A 16,198-nucleotide genomic window follows, 5' to 3' on the forward strand; every position below is an offset into this window, starting at 1 on the left:
AGAGTTTTGGAGAGGGGAAGTGACCCTCAGCTCATAAAGGACACACCTGCCTGCTCTTAAGTGTTAGACTCAATAGTGACTTTAAAATTAAACTTTTATAAACACAGCTGACCCTTGAACAACATGGGCTCGAACTGAGCAGGTCCACTTATACTCAGATTTTTTTCAATAAATGTCAGCCCTCCGTATTTGTGGGTTTCACATGCATGGATATGGAGGGACCATCCTTTCATTGTATTAGGCCATTTTGTATAAGGGACTTGAACATCCATGGATTTTGGTATAAGAGGGGGCTCCTGGAACCAATCCCCTGTGGATACGATAATAGAATTTGTAAAAATTATTGTGGAAACATTTTTAAATTTTTTAACAACTTTTAATCACTTGGATAAATTATTTGGCATTTCTTTAAAAAGAAATAAATAATAATATCTATATGGATGGCAAAATCCTCCAGTGAGGGATGGACATTAGACACTCTTGTCGTTGGGCAAGTTGCCCCACAGGTACACAAAGCCAGGTGAAGACATGGACTGTCCCTCAAGTGTGGGGATACAGATTCTTAACATAGTGTCAAGGCCCTGCCTGGTCTGCCTCCCCCATCTCTCCTCCATGAATTTCAGCCCCTCCCCTGTGACTTTCTGCTCATTTCTGTCCTCCTGCTGACCGGGACTTATGTTCACTTCCTGAAAAACTCCCTGCTCATCCAAACCTGGGATGCTCATTCTTCTGCCCTCTCCCTTGGTTAACTCCTACTGATAGGACAGAACACAAGGCAAGCCTCACTTCCTCCAGGAAGTCTTCCCAGACTCTCATCTGGTTCTTTGTGTCAGGCCTCATAGTATCAAGCTCCTCTTCTCCTCAGCACCTTCCCTTAGTTTTAATTCTCATTCATCACTGTGATTTCTCACCACCTCCCCACTAGGAATGAAGGGACTGTGTCTGCTTTTGTTCACCAGGGAACCCCAGGTCTTAACTTTGAGCTGACACCAAGTGGGAACTCAGTAATTGGCAAGTGAATGAATCATGTCTCTTGGCAACTTTGAACGGCTTTGCCTTGTGCCTGTGAGTCCTCAGGGGAGACTCCTGGCTGAGATGCAGCTCTGCCACAGCAACACCTGGCATTCCCCTGTGGAAGAACCATCCTGGTCTCCATATGGCCAGACCCTTGCTCCCAGGTCACCTGCTTTCCAGGCCACAGTGCTCCAAGGGGGGCAACATGGCTGCCAGAACTAGGAGGGTAGGAGGGGGGACCCTAGGAGGGATGTTATGGGAAAGGGGAGTCGAAGGCCTTTTGTTGTGGTGTTATGGGGAGGAATCCAGAGTCTCAGTGTGACAGGCAGTCAGTGAGCTCCCACAAGCTCAGCCCCGTTATCTGGAAATACTGCCCACCCAGGGCCTCCAGACCACCAGCAGCCCTGCCCTGTCGGGGGGTTGGGAGTGCAGTTTCCATTAGGGAAAATGATGACTTCAACAGAGACCTCCCGCTTTCCCAGCCTGTAGACCTGTCTCCGGTGCCTTACAGGAAGGCTTCATTTTGAGGCCCAAGCCGAGGCTGAGCGGGGAGGCAAGCGGCACAGTCCAAATATATGTAAATGGAGCTGTTTTCCCAAGCAAAGCAGAACCAGATGCCACCTCCTCCAGTGGAGGCCAGACCTTGGCACTGGACGGCAGGCTGGAGGCTGGGAGGCCTAGCTGTCGAGTTATAAGGTGGAGGCTGGCCAGGGATTGCAACGTGGGGTCCTGGAAAGCTGGTTTCATGTTAGAGAGGGAGGATATTTTTATGCCGCCTGGCTAGACGGTGAGCCAGAGAAGGGCAGGGCCTGTGTCTCACTCGTATCTGGGTTGCCAGCACGAGCTGAAGCCAGGTATGCCGTGGGACCCAGTCCATGTCTCCCAAAAGACTGGCTAGTCCCTGGGCCAGCTCTAGCTGTCGCGTCAGTCAGACCTGGATTGGGCCACACCTAGCAGCTGCACAGCCTTAGCCAAGTCACCTAACAGCTCTGTGCCTCAGTCGCCTCATCTGTGTAATGGGGACCTCACAGGGTTGCCAGGGTGCCCAGGAGTCCACGTGGATAAATCCAGCCCTACGCTTGGCCCAGAGTTGGCTCTATGGAAATGCTCACTCTTAGTAACCCCAACCATCTGGGCAAGGAGCTGGGGGAAATCAGCAGAGTGGGAGACACTGGTCCACGGAAGTGGCAGCATGTGGGCTCTGTGGATGGGGGAAATGGGGAGGTGACAGGGCAAAAGGCAGAGCCCCAGATGGCTGGTAGCCGTGGTTACAACAGGGCACATACGTTTCAGAGGCTCAGTTTAGAGGGTCGCAAAGATCAGGAGCCTAATAATTTTTAGATTCTTCTTTCCTATGAAGCTCCTTTAAAAATACAAGTAGGTGTGGGGTGGAGAGGGAGGCAGTGTGAGGCAGTGGTTAGCTATGGGCTCAGGGGTCAGGCTTCCGGGATCAAATCTCAGCTCTGCTGTGGTGCCAGTTGGCCCGCCTCTCTGTGCCTGTTTTTCTTTCCTCACTTGTTAAATGGGGCTATTAGAGGTGCTGATGTCGTAGCGCTATGGTAGGCATTTGATGGGTGAATACCTATCAATGCCCAGAGTGGTGTCAGGCCTTGTTGTAAATGTTTTTTTGTGCTTGCTTGAAAAGAGACAGCCTGGCAAGATGGAAAGTGTATGAGTTTGGTTCCAATATCTCCGTTCAAATCCAGTTTCCTCTCTTTCCCATCTATGTAATCCTGGATGAGTCACTGAGCCTCTCTGAACTTTGGGCACCTGCTTGGTAAAGTGGGAATCATGATGATGATGATGGTAGTGATGATGTGAGGGGCTAGTAGCGCTCAGCAGGTAGCTGTGTCATGAGATTACCATGAGCTGAGATGCTCCTGGAGTATGAAGTCTTAGCTCTCAAGAAAAACTGACCTAAAGGCTGGGTTTTCAAGGATCCCATGACGGTTAATTGTATGTGTCAACTTCAGTGGGCCATAGTGACCAGATATTTGGTCAAATGTGATTCTGGATGTTTCTGTGAGGGTGTTTTTAGATGAAATTAAATCAATTAAATTTAAATCAATGGACTTTGAGTAAAGCAGATTGTCCTCCATAATGTGGGTGGGCCTTGTCCAAACAGTTGAAGTCCTGAATAGAACAAAAGACTGAATCCCCCGAGCAAGAGAAAATTCTGCCAGAAGATGGCCTTTGGATTTGAACTGCAACAAGGACTAGTCTTTGGGTCTCTAGCCTGCTGAACAACCCCACAGATTTCGGATTGGTCAGCCTCTGTAGGCACATGAGCCAATTCTTCAAAATAAATGTCTCTAAATATGTGTATATATATGCATGCACACACACACACACACACACATATACACACACACACACATATACACACACACATTATACATTATATGTGTACACACACATTATATGTAAACACACATTCTACTGGTTCTGTTTCTCTGGAGAACCCTGACTAATATAAATCCTATATTTATTGATAATGAAAAGCATGCCCATGCCCAACCACCTCATGGATGAAAAGTGGGAAAAGGGAAGTTCTCAGCAGCTACTTTGGAATTGAACTGGAAGTATATCCTCAGGAAGTAGACTTTTGGGGCCCCAGGCCCTGGGCAAGCCCTGAGTGACCTGGGTCTGGTTACTCTGTGAAGCCACAGCAGAAGGAAAAAAAGCTCCTTCTTGGTGAAAATGTCAAGGTAGTGAGGTTGATGAGATATCCGTATGGAGCCCAGACTGTTCTCTATAAGGACCCACCTTGGGGAGAAACCCTGTGAACGGAGAGAAGTCTGGGGTCCTAGCCTGAGTCCCCTTCCATATCCCTGGGCCTCAGTCTCAGGCCAAGGGAACTGGGTAGGAGCAGAAGCAGCTCCTGGAATGCAACCCAAGCAGCAGGCTGGGAAGAAGTCCTGTAGGGGAACCATGATTTTAACTCTGGGGGTGTTCAAGTTAAAAAGCTACTTCAAGGCCTGCTGGGTGGGTCACTGAGAAAGGAGAGGAACTCCTCCAGGTTCAGGGATTCAAGAAGAACAAAGATTTTTTCCTGTGCCAACAAATTTAATTTTTTCCTCAAAAACATGTAAAAATTATTCAGGCACACTCCACGCTAACCTAACCATCTAATTTAATTTTTTGTATGTTGTCATTAAAAAATAACCTTGGTGTTTGCTTTTGGTCTTACAAGCATGGTAAGTTTTTATTACAGCATGTTAAGAAAATTAACATAAGCGTGGGGGGAAGAAATTTGCCATGCATTAATTACAGTAGGCCATCTGATGTTAATAAACAACTTCCAAATCTCAGTTGCTTAAAATAATAGATTGTTTTTGCTCATGCAAAAGTCCAATGACAGTATTTGATCCATGGCCTTTCTCTTGATGATTCTGGTACCCGGAACCCTCATATCTTATGGTTCCATCATCCTCTAGGGCCCTGAGCTCTATGTCTCTAGCCAGTAGGTGGGAAAAAAGAGAGTAAAGACTGTGCAGCAGGTTTTATGGGTTAGGCTTGGTTATTTTCTGCTCACATTTCATTGGCCAGAATTCAGTCACATGGCTGCATCTGACTGCAAGGGGAGCTGGGAAATGTAGTCTAACTGTGTGTCAGGAAGAAGAGAAATTGGGTCTGGTGAACATATCACTGTGTCTGCCATAACCCAAACTTCTACACCCTGACAGAACCACTATTTACGTTTTGAGGGGCCTCCTTCCATTCTTTTTTGTATGTCATGAACATTTTGTGTAATAAAGCATTTGGCTGGGTTTTTGTCTCCAGTTCTGGGATGCAACCTCTAAGCCCTTGGAATTTGCTGGGTAATAAGAGTGCATTATTATTCCTGGTGGGCTCCTGGGACCACACCTAAGAGTTCATACTAACAGGCTGGCTCAGGATAGGGGCTGGCCATGCCTGAAAGACGAATCCTATGATTAGAGGGTTAGGGCTTTGAGCTGCGTGATATCAGCCCAACATCTGGGGAAGGGAAAGGGCTGGAGATCAGCCAATTATACCTGTGCAATGAAGACTCATTAAAAACTCTTGACTCTGAGGCTCTGGCGAGGTTCCTGGTTGGCAGTACTCTTGGTCATACATCGATGCCAGGAGGGTAACACGGTCCTGAGGGTGATGGAAGCATTGTGTTCGGAACCCTCCCAGACTTAGCCCCATGCATATCTTCTAATTTGTGTCCTTTTGGCTATAATAAAACAATAATCATAATTATAGTGCTTTTTTGAGTTCTGTCTTTCTAGCGAATTATGGAACCTGAGGGAGTCCATGGGGATCTCAGAGTCTGTAGCCAGCTGGTCTGAAGTGCAGGTAGCCCTTGTGTCTGAAGGGAGGGCAGTCTTGTGGAGGACCATGTTCTTAATCTGTAAAGTTTGACCTATCTCTGGGTTCTTATGGAAATAGATGTAGATTCATACATATACACCCATTGAAATGCATGTACTTGCAAAGATGGGATAGCTCTATAAATCCCATTTAAAAGATTTTTCTTTCACTTGACTGTTGTTGCTGATGTCTTTCCAAGGATTTGATCTGAATTCCTGGTTAGTCCAGTAACTCAGCCAGAATTCTAGAATTCCACTTGTTTTCCCAAGTTTGGGATGGCCAAACTCAGCATCTCACCCTTCTCTGGCTCCCAGTCCCACGCCTGGCCCTTGTCTCTGACATCATCCAGAAGCACCTCTGAAGGAGGACCAGGTTGGCTTAGCAGGGCTAAGTTTGGGCAGAGAGACCCAGGCCCATGGCAAACCCTCCAGAGCCTGGGATGGCAGGTGCCCCTGACTAGAGCTGCGGCACAGGGTTGGGGATTTGGAGCTGCCCCGGACAATGTGGGTTGAAGCAATGGCCCCACCCAGGCTCCAGCCCACACGGACTTCTGGACTTGGTCAGCCCTGGAGCAAAGATCCAGCCTGGAGTCCCCAGTGCAGAGCTCCAGTTCCATCCAAGCTCCAGCCCTTCACCCACTGCACGTCGACAACAACTGGCTTCTTGGCACCTTCCAACAGGGATGGAGGCTAGGAAGAAGCGAAGTCTACATACCGTGCATTAGGAGCCTTTGATGTGGCAAGGCTCTCCGGAAGGGAGTGTGAGTACAAACCAGAATTAGACCACACCTTCTTTACCTTCTTAGGAGACAGGATGTCCTAGCAGAGAGAGCATATGTCTTAGAGTAAGCTTGGCACAGGCTTGAGTCCAAGCTCTGCCACTTCCCAATTCTGTGGCTTTAGGCAATTCAGTCACTTTATTGCTCTGAGCCTCAGTTTCCTCATTTGTAAAACAGGAATAATACTAATAGCTGTCTCATTGGGTTGGTGTAAACTCTGGAACAGTCTGAATCCTCAGATCTGTGCCTTGACAACCATGATTTGCCCGAACTTAGGTATGCACAAGAGATCTATAGTCACCCAAGGTCACCCCGCCCTCCCTCTGGGTCCAGAATGAGTGACGGCTCTGGGAAGCCGGCTATGTTTGGCACGGTCGGTGCCCTGGCCCCCAGGCATCCACTGGGTCTGGGTACCACAGAGGCGGAGGCCTTGTAATCCCAGCAGGGGTTCACATTCTTCCCCCTTCTTGGCGTCTGGAAACTCATCTCTGCCGTTTCTTCTCTTTAGGAAACAACAACAACAAAGCCAGGCTCCTGTCCTGGGGGACAGCGCTGCCCCCACCCCGCAGGAATGGCAGCGGGGAGGCCTTTTTCCACCCCTCCCCCTAGGCTAACCACAACTGTGCTGCCCCTGTCTTCCCTCCCTCCTCCTCCGGCTGGCGGGCTGGCAGGGTGGAGGTCCCCGGGAAAACTCCCTGGAGGAGCCTAGGAGCCAACAGACGTTGCCCGGGGCCTTGGCAGGGGCCTGGACTCAGGATGCCCTGACGTGGTGTCTGGTGGCTCAGTGGTGGCCTGTGGTGGCATTGCACTGTGCAGGTGACACTAGTGATGCTCTGTATCCCCCCAGGTGAGGCTGGGGAAGGGGAAGGATGGCCAGAGAGTTCAGTGCCCAGGTATGGGGATGGAGTGGTGGGGACAGCAGCGATGGGGGCCAGGGACGACGCTCCAGACTCAGAAGAGAGCGAAACCCTCCTGCCTCTTCCCGGCTCTGCCTGCAGGAAGCTGCTGACCCACAGATGTCTCCCCCTACAAAGGCAGCCACAGGTCTCATCTGGGAACTGAAAGGCGCCATGGCCGTCTGCTCCCGGCTTCCCACCCCGTGCCAGACAGCCCGTACCACCTCCTTATGAAACGCGCATCCAGCCTCACCTCGGACACGTTTTTATTACTCAGAAAATGCACTTTCATGATAGCAAAGCTGAAATACAGAGTTTTCAAAAAGAAAAAGAGTGATTACTCCAAACTCACTATTTAGAGAAAAATCATTCTTGACCTAGTATTGCATTTCCTCCCGGACTTTTTTTTTTTTTTTTTTGCGGTACGCGGGCCTCTCACTGTTGTGGCCTCTCCCGTTGCGGAGCACAGGCTCCGGACGCGCAGGCTCAGCGGCCATGGCTCACGGGCCCAGCCGCTCCGTGGCATGTGGGATCTTCCCGGACTGGGGCACGAACCCGTGTCTCCTGCATCGGCAGGCGGACTCTCAACCACTGCGCCACCAGGGAAGCCCAAGGAGAGCTCAGTTTATAAGGCAGGCTTCCTATGGGGGACCCATCGTACGACCAGCTACCTCTTCCAGTGACAGATCTTTCAGATAAGATTTAGTCTCCTTGCCTCCAGCTCTTTCAGCCATTTCTCACAGGGATCCAAGAACAGCCGGCTCAGAAGGGGCCTTAGAGCTCCCCAGCCCAGGAGTTTCCAATTTGGGTTCCATGGGACACGGGTTCTTCAGGATGTTAATTGGCGCTCATAGACAATAGAATTTAGGATTGAATCATCTTGGGAATCAGTGAGTTAAACAAATCCAAGAAGATGTTCTCTGCTGCAGGACTTCTCAGAGAGCATATTAATGTGCATGAGTTTTCACCAAGAAGGGGCTATAGTGAATCAAGTTTCCCAGGCTCCTTTGACCACAGGCTCCTTTGATGAGCAGCTGCTCAAAGAATCTAGAGTCCATCTATGCCCTTCCCCGGCACAGTGGTTTTCAAACTTTTTAAAAAGTTTTATAAAAATTATTTCTTCAAATTATTTTCTGTAAGAAATCTAAATTTATATGAAACAGATTAAAGCAGGGATGGGACCACACAGAAGCCTGATGATTCACTGTCCTTCCCAGTGGGGCCCCTGGAAAGGTGTTCAGAACTCCTAGGCAGCCACGTGACACCATTTGAAGGATACACTCAGCTCTGCCACTTCTCCCCCACCTAGGACCATTTGAAAGGTCAGCGTAGGGGGAAGAGGACAACTCCATGCACAGCTAGTAGCATTTATTGAAAATGTATGGGTCCGATCCTATGCCAGGTGTGGGGATTTAGACAAAAATAAGACCCATCCCCTTGTACCCAAGGAGTTTAAATCTGGCATGTGAGATGCACATAGACACAGGCAAAGGGGATTACAAATAGTTATGTAATAAAGACGAGTGGTATGATAGACCATTGTTTTCATCTGCCACACACCCCTTTGGGAAGCTGCCCTTCCCCTACTCCATCACTGGCAAGGTGCCAATCACAGTAGTCCATGTTTCTGGCCCACCAAGTGGTGATGTGACCTTTGCCGGGCCAATCACTGCACCTTATTCTCCTGGTCTCAGTGACGGATCTGGGATGGCACATGGTCCAAACCTGACCAATCAGAATCATTCCTTAGGATTGTAGGCAGATGCTCTCATTCACGCAGAGCCACTAAATTGGGATGGCGGGAGCCTGCAGCTGCCCATGACCATATTCTCTTTCTGCCCCCCACTGCATGGAGGTACGACATCTGTAGTAGGAAAGAGTGAGGGCAGCCCTAGAGAAATGAAGGCTTGAGTGATGAAAGGCATAAGAGCCCTGATATTCATCTCTGGGACTTTCTCCAAGCTTGGACTTGCCAGGTACATGAGCCAATTAATTTCCCCTTAAGATGCTAGTAAGAGCTGAGTTTCTGTTGGGTTCTTTTTTTTCTTTTTATCAAAGGTGACATTGACTAATGCAAGAAACAAAGAAGCTCAAGGAGGGAGATGTCTCTTCCAGCTAGAATAGTCAGAGAAGGTATCTTGCAGGATGATAAGCTTGAACTTGACTTGGGAGGATGTAAACCCTCTAGGTAGGAGGTGGTAGAGCATTGCAGACAAAGGGGATGGGGTGAGCAAAGACATAGGCGTGGAAAAGTATAACAGTTGATAAGAGAACAGGGGAGTAACTGGGAAGACAGGTTTGGACCATTCTGTGGGATGGCCTTGAATACCAGGGTGAAAGGTTTAAATGTTATCTGGCTGGCAATGAGGAGCCACTGAAGGTGTCTGAACATACATGGTGGAGATATAGAAGGGATGATACGGTCCCTTTGGTGTTTTGGGAAGACCTCTGTGACAGCAGGCACATGGGCAGGTAGAGGGAGGATGGACCACTGAATGGCTTGGAGCACAGAGCTGCCACCCGTGGAACAGAGAAATGAGCAGGAGACGCTGATGTGGGGGCAGGAGGGCAGATTGGATTAGGCCACACTGAGGTTGAAACTTGCTCTGGACTACCTTGTGACCCCCTCACCCTAATAATTCATATGTTGGAGACTTAACTTCCAGTGTGGCTGTATTTGTAGTAAGGAAGTAATTAAGGCTAAGTGAGGTCATAATGGTGGAGCCCTGATCCGATAGGATTAGTGTCTTTACAGGAGGAGATACCAGAGAGGTCTCTCTCTCTCTCTCTCTCTCTCTCTCTCTCTCCCATGTGAAGATACAATGAAAACGTCTGCAAGCCAAAAAGACAGCTCTCATCAGGAATCAAACTGACCAGCCCCTTGATCTTGGACTTCTCAGCCTCCAGAACTGTGAGAATATGTGTCTGTTGTTTAAGCCACCCAGGCTGTGGTGCTCTGTTATGGCAGCCTGAGCCGACTGAGACAAGGCCACATGGGACACCAGACTGGGGACATCCTGCGGGCGGGTGGAGACAGGTGAATTTGGGTGAAGCTCCACCTGGAGGCACTCTTCTTGGGGATGCAGATCTGCCTGGACCTGCAGCCAGGTATCTAGAGGATCAGGTGCTAACCATCACCACTATCTGTTTCCAAATCTTCTTCACCATCTTGAACAAAAACTCTGGACCCATTAAATAATAAATCCCGCTTCTCACCTCTCGCCAGTCCCTGGTAACATCTCTTCTACTTTCTGTCTCTGTAAGTTTGCCTATTCGCGATACTTCATGTAAGTGGAATCATACAATATTTGTCCTTCTGTATCTGGCTTATTTCACTTATTGTAATGTTTCTATGGTTCACCTATGTTGTAACAAGTGTCATAGTTTCATTCCTTTTTATGGCTGAAAAATATTCCATTGTGTCTACATGCCACACTTTGTTTATCCATTCATCTATTTTTAATGGGCACTTGGGTTGTTTCCACCTTTCGGCTATTGTGAACAACGTTGCGATGAAGGTGTCTTTTTTTTTTTCCTGAATCAGTAAAAAACATTTTTACCTACAAAATACATTAAAGAGGAGTCACTGTGTTTTAACTGAGATTTGATTCCACCACAATCTCCCTCCACCCTGCAGCAGCTCCATAGACCTGAGCCACCTTCCCAAACACCTCATGAAAACGAGTCCAGCCCAAACCCCTCGAAGCCCAGCTCCCTGTGGAAGGTGGCACTCTCTTGACCCCTACCCCTACCCCATAACCTGTTCCTTCCCACAGCAGCAAACGGACACTGTCACCCAGCCATCAGCTCTAGCGCCAAATCTTAATCCCCTACTTTCTGTCACCGCTTATATCTATTCCATCACAGCTCCCATCAGCTCAACCTTCCAAAATACTGTATAGCCTCATTCTGTCCACTGCTCTCCCTCACTAGTCCGGGCCATCATCCTCTCTGGCTACAACTGAAATAGACCTGCTAGGTCTCCCTGCTTCCTTCCACTGCCCCTCTACAATCCACTTGCCTCCCACTGCTAGAGCGGGCTTTGACAACAGCCAGATCACGCCACACCTCTGTTTACAACTCTCTACTGACTTCCCATTTCCCGTATAATTGAGTCCAGTTTCCCTCCTCTGACTTATAAGGCTCCGCATCTACAAGCCCCAGTCACTGCTCTTCCACCAAGTCCATCTGTGCCACTTCCCCTGTTCACATTCCATTCCAGCCACTCTGCCCTTCCCTGCTTGCTCCTTCCTTGGATGGGGCTTCTGCAGTTTGATGCTTTTTCTGCTCGAAACCCTCCTCACACGGATCTTTGCACAGTTAGCTGCTTCTCACCTCTCAGGGATCCACTCGGATGTCACCTCCTCCGAGAAGCCTCCCTGACCACCAGACTGAAGCAGCTGCTCGGTGCCCCCAGGCCTGGACATCTCCCTCTTCTAACCACACTTAGGGTCTTTGCACCATTCATCGCTATCCAAAAGAATCAGCTGGCTTTATTTCCTGTTCACTGTCCCTTTTCTCCCTTGTAGACGTTAATTCTAGGGCTGGTCTTGTTTGCCATTCCACCCGTCCCCCACCTCCCTGTTCCTAGAACAAGGTCTGGCACAAAGGCACTCAACTGCTATTTAAAATTAATGCAATTAAACGCATAAGGGTTTGTGATCAGGGGTAGAGCTGAAGTCTGCACGGGTTTTCTGTGGTTCGTAGCGGGATCCAGGCTCTGCCAACACTTTCCATGGAGGGTCTCCCATAAACAATAAAAGCGTGGACCATCTTCTGCTGGGTGGTTGCAGGAGTGTCACTTTCTCATCAGGGACATCAGCGGCTGGGAGGATATCTTTCAGAACATGGACAAGCACAGATATGGACCCTTTCCGTGAGGGTGCCCACCCCATGCCCAGGGCTCTGGGACTCCGCGAGGAAAACTGGTCCACTGGGGATCAGCCTCTGCTCCTAGCAGTTCCAGGAAACCTCGTGGCCTCCCAACATGTGGTCTTTTCTGCTCCAGGGAGGAAGGCGATGTTTCAGAGACAGCGCCTCCCTGTTTTGTGGTTGGCCTATTCTTGTGTCTCAGAATGCTCTTCTCGGTGCTGACATCTGCCACCTCTCCTTCTGGTGCCAGGCCTCTGGAGCCTCGCTCGCTGGGTGGCAAGGGCTTCCTCAGCCCGCACACCCACCTGGGCCCTGGTAGGCACTGTAGGAGGAGTTCAGAGCGTGTGGCATCCGGGAGCTCCTCTCCGGCGTCCCCTTGTCTCTTCCTCCCCCTGCCAGACAAAAGGTTCCTGCTCAGGCAGGGACAAGAGCCCGTCTGTAATTGGGCAACAATCAGCAGACCAAGCCTTTTCCAGCAGGGAGAGCAGCAGTGCTGCCTGGGGCCTAGGCCTGATCTGCTTGCTTTTTCCCAAGCTCGGAGCAGTACAGGAGGCCGTGGTGGAAACCTCCACCTTCTGGCAGAGTCAGAGGACTGTGCATCTGGTCTGGGGCTGGGCCCATTCTCTCTACCACCACTGTCTGCTGGCTGTGCTCCCTCGCAGCTGGCCTCCTCCCTCACTCTCTCCTTTCCGGCCTCTGGATTGATGGTCATTGCCTGTTGCTGCCATATGCGTTTCCTCTGACACCCAGTTCATCATGACTGGACCCTTCCAGAAGCTGATACTAGTCCCCTTTTGCTCCTGCATTGTTCCCTCAGTGAGCAGGCATGACATCATCCTCCCTATCATCACCTCTCTATCGTCATCACACTCATTCTATCATCACGCTCACCACTTACTACCTTTAGCATCATCCCCACAGTTAACCGCCTACCATCATCATCAGCGTTGCTATGTGTCTGGCACCAGGCTAAGCACTCTGCATGCCTCATTTACTCCTGGTGAAACCGTTTTGATTCATCTCTTCATTTCATGGATGAGGAAACTGAACTCAGAGAGGTTGATTCACTTGTCTAGGGTCACACAGCTGGTGAGTGGCGAACTGGGATGCTAACCTGACGCCCGAGGTCTGCTCAGCCCCCAGGCCACGTGGCTTCCTGTGGCAGAGGGTGCAGGACGTGACTTCCGAAAGCAGACTGCCGGAGCTATTCAAATCCCGGTCCTGGTCTTGCCATTCGCTAGCTTTGTGACTTTAGTCGTTATCTGACTTCTCTGTGCCTCAATACGCTCATCTGTGACACGCGGATAACGACAGTACCTGCCTCCAAGTCCTGTAAGGACTAAACGAGTTAATACATGGAAAGTACGTACAGTGTACATGGTAAGTGCTCCCTGACCGTTGCAGAAGGTGCAATAAGACACAGCCCCTGCCTTCGTGAGCTTCTAGTTGAATGGGAAAGGTCACCACATCTTGGGATGATCTAAGCCGTAACAGGGAAAAGAACAGGGCACACAGGCATACGTGGCAGGGATACCAACTGGCCACGAGGGCTTCCACTCCTGGCCATGTCTGGGCCAAGTTAGTTGTTTCTTTTTTTTTTTTTTTAACAAACTTTTTATTTGGGGTTAATTTTAGATTTGTAGAAAAGTTGCAAAGGTCGTACAGAGAGTTCCCATATATTCTTCCCACAGCTTCCCCTAATGTTAACATCTTCTATAACCACGCTACATTTGTCAAAATGAAGAGATGCACGTTGGTACAATGCTATTAACTAGACTACAGTCTGTTGGGATTTCAGCAGTTTTTGCAATCCAGCATCCAATCCAGGATACCATATGGCATTTAGTCAGCTTAGCTTTGAAGGATGAATAGGAGTTCACCAGGGCACAGCTCTAGGCATTGGAGCTTTTGAGCATGACAGAGATGGGAGGACCACCCGGACTTTACGCCTAACATATGCCTGAAGACCATGCTATTTTCTCGGAAATAAGATAGAGGAAGTGAGACCACAAAAGATGTTCCTCGTGTCAGCCGTTCCCAGGCACACTCCCTTCAACCATGAGCGCGTGGAAGGGATATAGGAAGAGGTAAATACGGATTCAGGCCGAGGCTGCCTCCTCAGGCCTGTCTCCTGCACGGAGGGCCTGAATGAGGGATTTTACAAGCAAGCTCAAACAGGAAGCACAGCACAGCCTTTCAGGCTATTAGGACGGAGCCCTCTGGCTGCTGCACTGTTGGAATGAGGCTGTTCCTCACCCTGGGAGTGGTAAGCCACTGAGGGCATGGGTTTGGCAGCAAATGGCAACGGGGCTGGCTCAATCAGCTCTGGGTCCAGGTCTGCCCCAGCCTCCGTGTGTGTGACCCACTTGGGCTTCTGGGGCCTCCTCCTTGGTCTTGGGGCCAAGGCCGCAGCTACGATCTCCTATGACTGGCCTCATCTCTCTCCAGGGCAGGGATCATGGTGTCTGCGTTCATTTGTCCTTTTGTGTGACACAGATATACTGAAGCCCTGAGCCAGGCACTGTGATAGGCCCTGGGGATACAATGGGGGTGCTTCTCACGGAGCTCCATCCTGTCAATAGCCTATCTTCAACAAAAATTACAAATGGCGTAAACCTTTTTATAGCTCCGGGGAGTTTCCTACTGCTACCATAACAAATGACCACAGACTTAGTGTCTTAAAACAACATAAATGTATTATCTCACAGCTTTAGAGTTCAGAAGTCCCAAATCAGTCTCACCAGGCCAGAATCAAGGTGTTGGAAGGGCGGCTTCCTTCTGGGGAGGGATCTGTTGCCTCGGCTTTGCCAGTTTCCGGAGGCTGCCTACATTCCCGAGCTCACGGCCCCTTCCTCCATCCTCAAACCAGCAGTGTAGCGGCATCTCTCCTCTCTGACTTCTGCTCTGTCCTTACATCTTTCTCCCTTAGAGGACTCTTGTAATTACAATAGGCCCACTCAGATAATCCAGAATGATCTCCTCATCTCAAGATCCTTAACCTAATTACAACCAACATCTTTGTAGGCCATCGTTCAGCCTACCACAGGCTCTTTCTCCAAGTGTTTGACAGCCCAGGCTCTCGGACCTGGGTTTGAATCCATGTCCTGCCATTTCCTACTGTGTGACCTTGTGTTAGTGAATCACTCCGTGCCTCAGTTTCCTCACCTGTAAAATGAGGTTAATCAGTGCATCTATCTCAAGGGTTGTTGTAAGAATTAAAGAAGCCACCATGTGAGTTCTAGCCAGAGAACCTTAATTAGAAACAACAGGAGTGGTCTTTGTGCTGCTTGAAGCAGAAAAGTCATCGGGAGGGCTGCAAATCTAGGGTCAGAAAATCCCAGAACTGGCACAGCCAGAACCACAGCCCAAACCAGGCTACGCCCAGTGAAGCTTTCTGTGTACCACCCCCAGCTCTGTGCACCCGACGCCTACCGCCTGTGACCTCGCCACCCCAGGACAGTGGCGGGTATGGGGTCAGACTCTCCCCTGCCCCTGGGCTGAATTCAACGAGAGGCAGGAGCGTCGGATTGGCTGGCTCTGGTCACATGTCCACTTCCTGGTTGCAAGGGTCCCTGGGAAAGCAAGGATCTGGTTTTCTTGGGTTCTTGGTGGAAGGCTGGCTGTCCTCCCCCAACATGGCTCATGCGATGGGGAACTCCCCAAGCACAAAAGGAGATTCAGCCCCCAAATCAAGCACTCGTCCAATGCCCCTCATGGTTAGTATTAGTCCAGGCTTTCCACTGATGGTTGTGGTAAAATTGCACCCATTCCCTGGAACTGGAGAGGGAGGCAGAGCTACTGGTCCCTGTCAAAACTCGCTTGCATGTGGCCCGATGTCACAGGGGCTCTCACCCAGATGCCAGCCAAACACCAAGAATGTCAGCCGTTCCTGGGCGGCCATTCAGTCAACAAGACCCCGCTTGGGCTGGAGAGCCCACATTGCTGGCTAACTTCATCAGCTTTTGTTGGACGGAGAAAAAGGGAAACCGGGAGAGTGAGAATGAGTGTGCAGCAAGGGGAAGGCGTCTGAAAGATGTTTTTAATGTGCATCAGATTATGCAGCCAAGCCAGGGGCCTCTGTCCAGCTTCCCGGCACGTTCCTGCCTGAAGACAGCTTGATAATGAGAAGGGAGTCGCGGTCGGATTGTATACCTGTCAACTGCCTCTCGGCGCTTGCTGGGGTGCGGGCTCTAATGAGGCCTGACACCTCAGGAATCCAGCAGGATGCGAAACAGCCGCAGAGGGCAGGAGGGGAGGCAGGCGGGGCCTGCTCCGGCCACTTGGGCCTGCCTGGAATGTG

This window comes from Globicephala melas, chromosome 8 (genome assembly GCF_963455315.2).
Source record: "Globicephala melas chromosome 8, mGloMel1.2, whole genome shotgun sequence".
Taxonomy (NCBI): domain Eukaryota; kingdom Metazoa; phylum Chordata; class Mammalia; order Artiodactyla; family Delphinidae; genus Globicephala; species Globicephala melas.